The sequence below is a fragment of the Papaver somniferum genome, chromosome 10, assembly GCF_003573695.1.
Source record: "Papaver somniferum cultivar HN1 chromosome 10, ASM357369v1, whole genome shotgun sequence".
NCBI classification, from domain to species: Eukaryota; Viridiplantae; Streptophyta; class Magnoliopsida; order Ranunculales; family Papaveraceae; genus Papaver; species Papaver somniferum.
In genome coordinates this window covers 144,656,793-144,666,177 of record NC_039367.1, presented here as the reverse complement: position 1 = coordinate 144,666,177, position 9,385 = coordinate 144,656,793, and the positions used below count along the sequence as shown (strand labels likewise).

General features: G+C 37.8%; 1 long non-coding RNA gene across 3 annotated transcripts; it reads left to right on the top strand.

Moving 5' to 3' along the window:
• Positions 1-4,434: 4,434 nt before the first annotated feature.
• LOC113318598 lies at positions 4,435-9,380 on the top strand. 3 transcript variants are annotated; one of them, XR_003344676.1, is made up of 9 exons: positions 4,435-4,705; positions 5,172-5,360; positions 5,512-5,856; positions 6,363-6,549; positions 6,788-6,909; positions 7,694-7,729; positions 8,926-8,998; positions 9,093-9,170; positions 9,337-9,380. It is a non-coding gene; the product is annotated as an uncharacterized LOC113318598 (long non-coding RNA). The 3 variants fall into 3 exon arrangements; XR_003344675.1 differs by lacking the exon at positions 7,694-7,729; XR_003344677.1 differs by lacking the exon at positions 7,694-7,729 and having other exon boundaries at positions 5,172-5,369.
• Positions 9,381-9,385: the final 5 nt, after the last annotated feature.

The following is a 9,385-nucleotide window of genomic DNA, read 5'->3' as shown; positions in this document are numbered from 1 at the left end:
GCGGGGTAGTGTTTGCTTCCTTCATCACTTGCTCTAGTCTTCCGCCTCCCTGCCTAGTTTTAGCTCCTTGATTTCTGCCAGCATCTCAGCACGCAGATTTTCCATTGCGATCTGGTGCTCTTCACGAATGGTAGATTTTGCTCTTAGGAGGTGGTACCGTCGTAGTAGTCCGAGTTCTCGGGATTGTACTCAGGGTCTGATCTTTGGCTGCTCCTTGCTCCTCTTCGGTTCAATGGAATCGGGTTGTTTGCGATCACCATTCTTCTATCTTGATTAGGTGCTACAGCCTTGGAGTTAGCTTCGTCGCGTTGGTTTTCTACCTCTGCGCTATGAATGATTCTTTCCTTGAGTGTTTGGTTCTCTTGTGCTAATATCGCCACAGCATCTGCGTATGCCTTCTGGTTCTTCCTTAATTCTGTCAGCTCGGCCATCATCTGAGTGTAATGATTTGACCCTTGATTTGGTGTTCCTGCCCGCAATTGCTCATCAGTGGCTATGGTTTGTTCCTCATCCACGATCTGTATTACTGGTTCTGGTGGGTCTAACTGTGCACCATGGGACCTCAACGGTTGTTGTGAGGGTTGGCCTACTATTAGAAGCGGTTCCTTGGCTGTAAAGGGTATGTGTCTTTTCGTTGGTTAAGGGCATCCCATAGAGGGGTTTTTGTATTCCTGACTCTGCCACGACTTCTTGATGTTCCTGTAGTTGAGCATTGGTTACTCTGGGAGCTCCAACTTTGGATCCGCCAGCTCTTGAAGCTCCTGCTTGGCTGCCGCGGCATTTATTGCATTTTTTGCGATGATGTTGGCATTGATGGGGGCCATGCTTTCTGCGTTATCCTGCGCCCTATCCGCTGCCTTTAGATTTTCACCTTTCTGCTTACTCCTAGTTACCACTGGGGTTGTCCTTGACATCTCTTTTGAAGGAGCTTTGGCCTTCCCGACATCTTTGTTTTTCTCCATCTTTTAATATTTTCCTGAAAGAGAGAGAAAAATCACGAAGACAATGGGCTCCACGTGATATGTATTAGCGTTTTGAGTCCTCAAAGGTGTAAAATCTTGAAAAATACTTAAGGCGTCCATCTGTGTAGATGACCGCAGATCTGTTCGAAGTTTTGATTTTCAAAGACGTGAAAACTTAGAAAATGCATGAAAAATCAAATCTACTTAGATAAACGCGGATCTGTTCATAATTTTGGTTTCAAAGATGTGAAAACTTAGAAAATGCATGAAACACCAGATCTACTCAGAGAAACGCGGATCTGTTCATAATTTTGGTTTACAAAGATGTGAAAACTTAGGAAATGCATGAAAAATCAGATCTACTCAGATAAACGCGGATCTGTTCATAATTTTGGTTTTCAAAGATGTGAAAACTTAGGAAATGCATGAAAAATCAGATCTACTCAGATAAATGCGGATCTGTTCATAATTTTGGTTTTCAAAGATGTGAAAACTTAGGAAATGCATGAAAAATCAGATCTACTTAGATAAACGCGGATTTGTTAAACATTTTGGTTTTTGAAATCATGAACGGAAAAAACCGTACTGTTCCATACATCGTTATTTTCAGAAAACGAAGCCTGAAACAAGTCACAGGAGAAGATAAATCTTTTAGCGGGATGAAAATCCCTGTTTCTAACGCCAAATTGTGAACACAGAGATCAATGTCATCTGAGTACTCACAAATAATGCGCGCAGACTCATGAAAATACGGTAAATAAGCTGCCTGAGGGGAATGGATTGGTTATGTCGAATCCTTGACTCAGAGTTCTAATACTCTTCCTCGTCTCATCAACTACAATCATTGTTCTTAGCTCATATAATAAGATAAATAGTGGATGAAGTATAAAATGTACGAACATGATATACCATAAGTATCGAATTGAACATAAAAAGTATAAATGCATGAACATAGATGAAACGATTAACTTATATGATTTTCTGTCTGCGGGTTTGGGTTTTTCATTATATGTATGAAGGTTTCAGAAATAGTCGAATGACTTTGAGATCAACATAAGCCTGCGTAGCGGGAGGAACTTCACTTACACTTTCTCTATCTCTCTGTCTCTCTCCTATTCTCTCCTCAATGTTTTTTCGCCCCCTCTTCACTTGGGAGAGAGGGGTATTTATAGGGTGGTTACGTGGGGTCCAATTCTGAAGCCCGTTATAACCTTATCCTCTTGTGTCTTGTGCCGCTTACACAGAGGTCTTCGTGTTCTCGGTTCTCTCTGCGTATTCCGTTTGAATATTCAATGCTATCTGCGCTTCCTCCACAGGCTGACTGACACGTATGTTGTTTGAGGGTATTTAATGCGGGTAGTTGATATGTATGTCCACGGTAGAAAGCTGTCCTCTGCCCCTGTCTTGTCTGCGTCAGTCTGACTATCCCCAGCCGTAGATCTTAGATCTTTCTGGGGATAGGATAAAGTGACTCTTGGGTTATCCCCCAGTGTTCTAGTGTTTCTGTCTCCTCAATCCTCTACCGTTGGATCTGGTGGGTGGCGACGCTATCTTGACAGGGCGCATCTCTTGGCTGTCCACGTGTGATATCATATCTTGATGCTCTCAGCCGCATGTCCTCCACGTGTGTCTTTGTGGACACATGGCGGAAAATGAAATGTGTACCTACATGACCCATGGAATATTAGCCTCCTTCTTACACAACTGAACAACATAAGTATAATCTGTTTCTACTTCAATTCTTTTGATGCCCATATCTTTTGCTAACTTCAATCCTTCCCTAATAGCTCAAACTTCTGCGACGCTGTTATCATTCTTATAAATGTGTTTTGCAAAACGCGTTTGAAACACGCCATCATCTCCCTTTGATGACCACAACAATGCAAATGTCACTAGCAATATTGGAGGCACCATCACAATTGAGCTTTTTATAACCTTATCTCCGGCACACCCAATGAACTCCTTCCTGCCAGGTCTACCACAGACACTTAGGTGATCTCTTGTATTTCCGATGGCCTTCGTAAGAACCCTTATTGGGAAAAAAACCTTTTTGTTGAAAATCCATTCATTCCTTCTGATCCATATATACCACATGACAAACGACAAGATGTTCTGCCACTCTATTCCACCAATTTTCCTTGAACACATACAAAATCTTTCAAAGTAGTGGGATTCATATAGTCGAAGTTAGGTCGGACACCAATCCAATCACTTAATTTTTTCCACGGAAGTCCAACAACTCTGCAACCAAAATATAAATGATGGGAAGTTTCAAAATCTTGATTGCAAAGACTACAAACCGAATGTAGACTAATATGCTTACGGTAGATAGACTCATTTTAAATGAGTCTATTAAGACATAGCAGCCAAAAGAAATGTTTAATTTTCTGTCGAGATTTCTTTTTTAATAGCATGGAAAAGTGACTCCTGAACTACTCCTGAAGGCCTATTCCTATGCACAAGGTTAAAAAAAACTGTTTGACATACCAAATAGCATGGTAAATTGGCAAATGAGTTGCGCCATTATGGGAAAACAACTAAGCGATAGAGTTACTATCAATAGTTATTAACTATAATGCTGGTATATAATATGCAAAGTAACCGAACTATATATTATCAAATTTCGGGTACCCGCATAATTTTATCGACCAAACCGCAAACTCAACTTTTCCTTATAAAAAATGAGTTTGGTTACGATTTTTTTTTCCGAGCTTACCAAACTACATAATTCGGTTACCAAATATTAGTCTACTTTAAGGAAGTTTTCTTAATATTAGAAGTTCGGTTACCAAATCTACGGTTTTCTAAAAATTTCCTAGACGAAATTCTTACTGTAACTACCATTTTCAATAGGTTTTGATGATTTCTAATCAATTTCTTCAACAAAAAGCGAATCAAAAGGAATGAGTATGACAAAAATTACCCGAGAATTTTCATATTACTCGAATCAGGCTTCTTTTTTCCAGTTGGATGCTCGATTTAGACTTGACCTTTTGCTTGAAGTTGTTTATCGATTTGAATTTGATATTCGGGAGATTCCTATATGTGCGAGTCCCGGACTCAATCCTGGAATTCTTGGAGTCTGCTTGGAACACGTTGTTTATAAATGATTGATTAATTGACGATTAATGGACGATTAATCGACGATGTTTTTTTTTTTGAATCGACGATTAATGGACTATGTCTACGAAGAAGAAAAGAAGAAGATGAAGAGAAAAAGAATGTTTTTTTTGAAACTGAAATAAATCAGTTGGATTTATTTAGGTTGTTAATTAGTGGGTTAGATTAGTGGATTATTAGAGTTAGTTATAATCTTAACTAGGATGAAGGCAGATTATTCATCTCTATTTTTTAGGACACCCCTTATACTTGTAGGATAGATGTTCCTATCACTTAATGGTCCCCCACCAAAATAGGGTGGTGCCCGAAAAGTTCATTTTACTCAGTAGCAAGTCCTCTATTAGAATGTGAAGCCCCGGACTATACTAGGTATCTAACGCAAAATTTCCTTCGAACTTCACTCTTTTACACAACCTGAAATCTGAAACCCAAATTCCATCCTCATTTCTTCAAAATCCGTAAAATCTACTGATTTCCTCTTCCAAAATCAACCCAAAATATTCCGGAGGATCAGATTACTGATGCATTTTGATGTTATTGAAGCCGTGATTAAGCCGATGATCCATAAGATGAAGCAGCTTTAAGAGAGGATGAGAACCCTACAAAGACATACTTACAAACTGGTAAAATCTTTGTCTTCTTCTCATTGCATAATTTCATTATCACTTGAGGGAACATGACTTTATCTGTTGGAAATTTAAGATTTGAAGATAGTAGAGCCCGTATTCAATTGATTGTGAGGCTAAAATTGCAGCATTAGGAAGTGAATGTGATTTCTGGTTTTTCTTTTTTTTTTCAAATATCTGCAATTACTGAAGGTTTAATTAGATCTTGGTTTGACAATTTCAAGAGGCTACCATTTGCCCATGGACATTTTATTGCCTCACTGCTGAATTTCTTTGTGCTGAGTTTATCAACCTATTTTCTCTGTGTTCCTTAGATTTCAACCTTTTTGAGTTAGTGCAAGTCTTGATCTGTATTGGCATGTTAGCCCAGATATTTTTCTTTGTTTTTTTCAATCTAATTTCATTGGAGGCAAGGTGTATGATGAAAATTATTTTTTACTTTTTTCTATGGGTTTATGCTTAGGCAAATGGAGGTCCATCATATTCTGCAAACGCTGGAGCAGGTGATGTTGACATGGCTTATAGGGTTGTGGCTTCCCATATAAGGTTGCTGATCCAAGCTTCAAAAGTAATTTCCATTAAAATCCATCAAGGTCCATCGCTTTCTTGTCTAGTACCTACTAGCTCATTGTGGGAAAGATGGCTATTCCAGGTATGTAAGGTGGGAGTGTACAACCACAGTATATTTTCTGACTTGTCACTCCTAGTAGAGTTGATGTCGTCCAATCGTGTGCAACTTATCAGAAGACCTTGATATACATTTGAGAGAATAGTAATTTCTTAAATTCAATCCTCTTTTGCAGGAAATGCAACGTACGATGTGGATTTTTCTTCTCCACTTACCACCAATATAATGGTAATGTCAAATTAACACTGCGAGTGAATTGAACTCCAGTTCCACATCACCCAAAAAACTCACTCTAACTTCACTCTTTTACGCAACCCGAAAACCCAATTTCCTTCCCCATTTCTTCAATCCCTACAATCTACTATTTCCTCTTCCAAAATTAACCAGGAATCTCCCATCGTTATAGTATTTGTCCAGAGAATCAGATTACTGATACTTATTGGCTCCGATAAAGCCGTGATTGGCCGCCGAAGAGCTGCTGTAGGAGGATTAGAACCTTAGATATGCATACTTATAACTGGTAAATCTTTATCTTCTCATTACATAATTTCATTTTCATTATAACATGAGTGAACAAGGGAGACAGGGAGGCTAAACATGACTTAATTTTGTGGGGAATATAAGGTTTTGTGTAGAGGCTAAATTGCAGTATTTGGAAGTGAATGCGATTTCTTGTTTTTTCGTTTTTCAATTTTACTCTCAAAGATCTGCAATTACTGAAGGTTTAGATAGAGCTTGCAATGAAATGAAGCTTGGTATGACCATTTTAGGAGGCTATATGCAACACTACTATTTCACCATGGGCATTTTATTTTCTTGCTTCACGTTACTATGGGAATCTCTTGTTTTCATCTGATTTTCTTTGTGTTCCTATGGTTTCACCTTTTCAAGTTAGTCGAAATGTTGATCTGTATTGGCATATAAGCACCAGTTATTTTGCTTAGTCTTGTTCAACCTAACTTCATAGGAGGCAGGGCTTAGAATGATAATTATTCTTAACTTTTTTTATGGATTTATTATGCTTAGGAAACTGGAGCAGATGATGCTGACATGGCTTATAGGGTTGTGGCTTACCATATAAGGTTGCTGATCGAAGATTCAAAATTAATTTGAAGTAAAGTCATCTAGGTCCATTTGTGCTCAAGCACAAGCTCCTTCTCGTCAAGTACCTACTAGCACATAGGCGGAAAGATGGTTATTCCAGGTCTGTGAGGTGGGAGTCTACAACCACAACATATTTTCTGACTTGTTACTTCTAGCAGAGTTGATTTCGTTCAATCGCGTGCAACATATATTTTCTTGGAATTATGTTACTGTCTTAGTAGAGTGGCACTGTCTTAGAATCATATATGTGAATTAGGTTGATAATTTGCAACACATATTATATATAAATATCATATTTTTCAACTCTCGTGCTGGGTTCATACTTTTGTTCACCTAATGATTGGCAGATTCCAAGAAACTGATGAAGTAAAGGAGAAGTTTTCAGATCCAAAGTCCATTTCGTCAATCCAATTGGGTATCAGAACTTAGCTGAATGGAGGAGGCTCTGGTCTCCCTGACAATTTGTATGGTATGCATCTTCAAACTTTCTTGTGAAATATTTGTTCCTAAGAAATCTTGGTTGAAAAACATAATCTTAAAGAATCAAATGTTCGTCATCCACAGGTATATTTCTGAATGGCTAAAACTAGTTCAGTTTTCTCTTTTCTGTCTGTGCTGTGTTTTTTGTTTATTCTGCTTGAAATATCAAACTTCAATCCAGAGTTCAGAGACCATAACTCTTGCGTGAAAGTCCAAGACCAACACATCGCACTTTCAAGACAATAATGTCACCTTGTCATACAAATCAATTTATTGAATGTTTGTCTGTCGTAATATTTTTTGTTTTTATTTAGGGTTACACCTTACACCACACCTGGTTTGTGGCTAATGTCCAAGTGGGCCTTATGTTCTCAGTGCCCTAAACATGCAATAAGTACCGGTCTTTACTTACATCAAGAGTTGCCAAATCTAAATATCTAATGTGTGTGTGTGTGTTTTGAGATTCTCATGTGATGTTACTTATCTTAGATAAAGTGGTTAATTAGGTATGCATGAGCTGCACTGATGTTTGATCCATTCCTCTTCATCTTAGAGCAGGCCTCTAATATATGACGTGGTAAATACACCACTTTGTATCTCCTAGGTTTTGGTCCCACATAAGTTAATTTGTAGCTTATTGTCGTGCTTAATTTACGAAAATCTTTATATGCCCATCTTCTGGACTGCATTATTGTCGTGTTAGAGCATGTTGTCCCAATTAGAATGTCTTTATAGTTTGTATTGACACTGCTGGTTTTTCTGTTCTTTTGTAGTATGTGTTTGCTAGGATTACATAACTGGGTGCTAGGGTAAGTCATTGTTCAATGTTCAATCATTAACGTAATTTGTACATTCCTGTATTTTGCATTTAGTTAAACACATATTTTGTCCATTACATCTTTGTTTAAGTCTGGGAAAATTGGATACATGTCCCGTTTTCACTAATTCGTTTGGGGATATATCCCATAACGGAAAAAATTAAGGAATCTATCCCACCCATCTAAATTTTCTGTTAAGTAGTCAATATGAACTATTGACCGGCCAAAATATCATCTAGACTCTCACAAATTGACGTGTATACCCTTACCATGAAGTTTCTGTCATCTTCATTTCTCGGAACCATTTTCCATGGCCATGGCAGAAACCACAATCCTCCCTGTTCATCTTCAATTAACAACTCAAACACGATTATATAATCTTCTCGTGATAAATCAATCATTGCTTGGACTTTAAACATGTAATCACGGAAAATCCATGATTGATGATGATGGAATTAAACTAATATCATCTAGACCTAAACGTTCGAATTGGTGAAATCAACCATGATAAATCAGTACCCATCCATCCATTTACAAACAAAATCATTCATCAATTGCAAAAATTGAAAAAGACACAAATCATTTATAAAACCTCCCCAAAACTGTCATCTCCATAACCATCTTCACATTATATGTATACCTGATGATACAATTCCAGCAATCGAAAGTGTTTGTCTATCTTTTGGATTTGCTGCACGTCTTTCTTTATCCTTGTTCTCTGATATCTAATGTCCAACCGTGTGAATACTAATGTATGACTACATTTATCATTTCCGAAAGTATGATTTTGGTATGGGAAACTAGGGAGAGTCACTTGGATTAGGAAGAAGACAGAGACAAAAGGGAGTTTCGATCTGAAATATAATGAATTAAGGGCTTAATTGTCTTTTATTCGCACGTGTGCAGTCGCATGTGTGCCATATATACTACTTAGCAGAAAATTTGGATGGTTAGGATAGATTTCTTTATTTTTTCCGTTATGGGATAGATCCCCAAACGAATTAGTGAAAACGGGACATATTCCCAATTTTCCCTTTAAGTCTCTGATCATGGTTACTTTACAGGAAAAAAGTTATGGCCAATTCTCATATTTTGACTTTTATGCGCCAATACGTATAAGTTATTATTATGCGTATGAACTTGGGTGCTGATTTTTACTTTCTTTTTGTTCCATGTAATTGTATTAGGAATCTGACTCTGTTCGTGAATCTGTTGGATTGTTGCTGAGAAAATTTATTGAGGTTGTCACAACTGGAAAAGGTCTGCTCCTCTCGTTATCTGTTTGATCTTGCTGCTTGATTAGATGTGTCGTTCTTTGGCACTAGTGTTTGAAAGTCATTTTTTCTTGTGGCAGTGCAAGAGATCGTGATAGATAGAGCAAGGGACTAGGGAGGCAACTAATTCTGCAGTTCTGATGAATCTGGAATCAAGAGTAAGACTCCTTTTATTCATACTTATTTGGTATAAGAAGTGCAAACTCGCAATACTTATTTAATAGTTTGTTTGATAGAGGGAATTACCTTAAAAAGCATGTCTTCCTCTATATAAAAAACAAGCCTGATATTCTTCTAATCACATATTTAAATCTTGTAATTCAGGAGATATAGGGTGTCAAATATTGACGGAGGGAGGGAGGGAGGGAGGGGG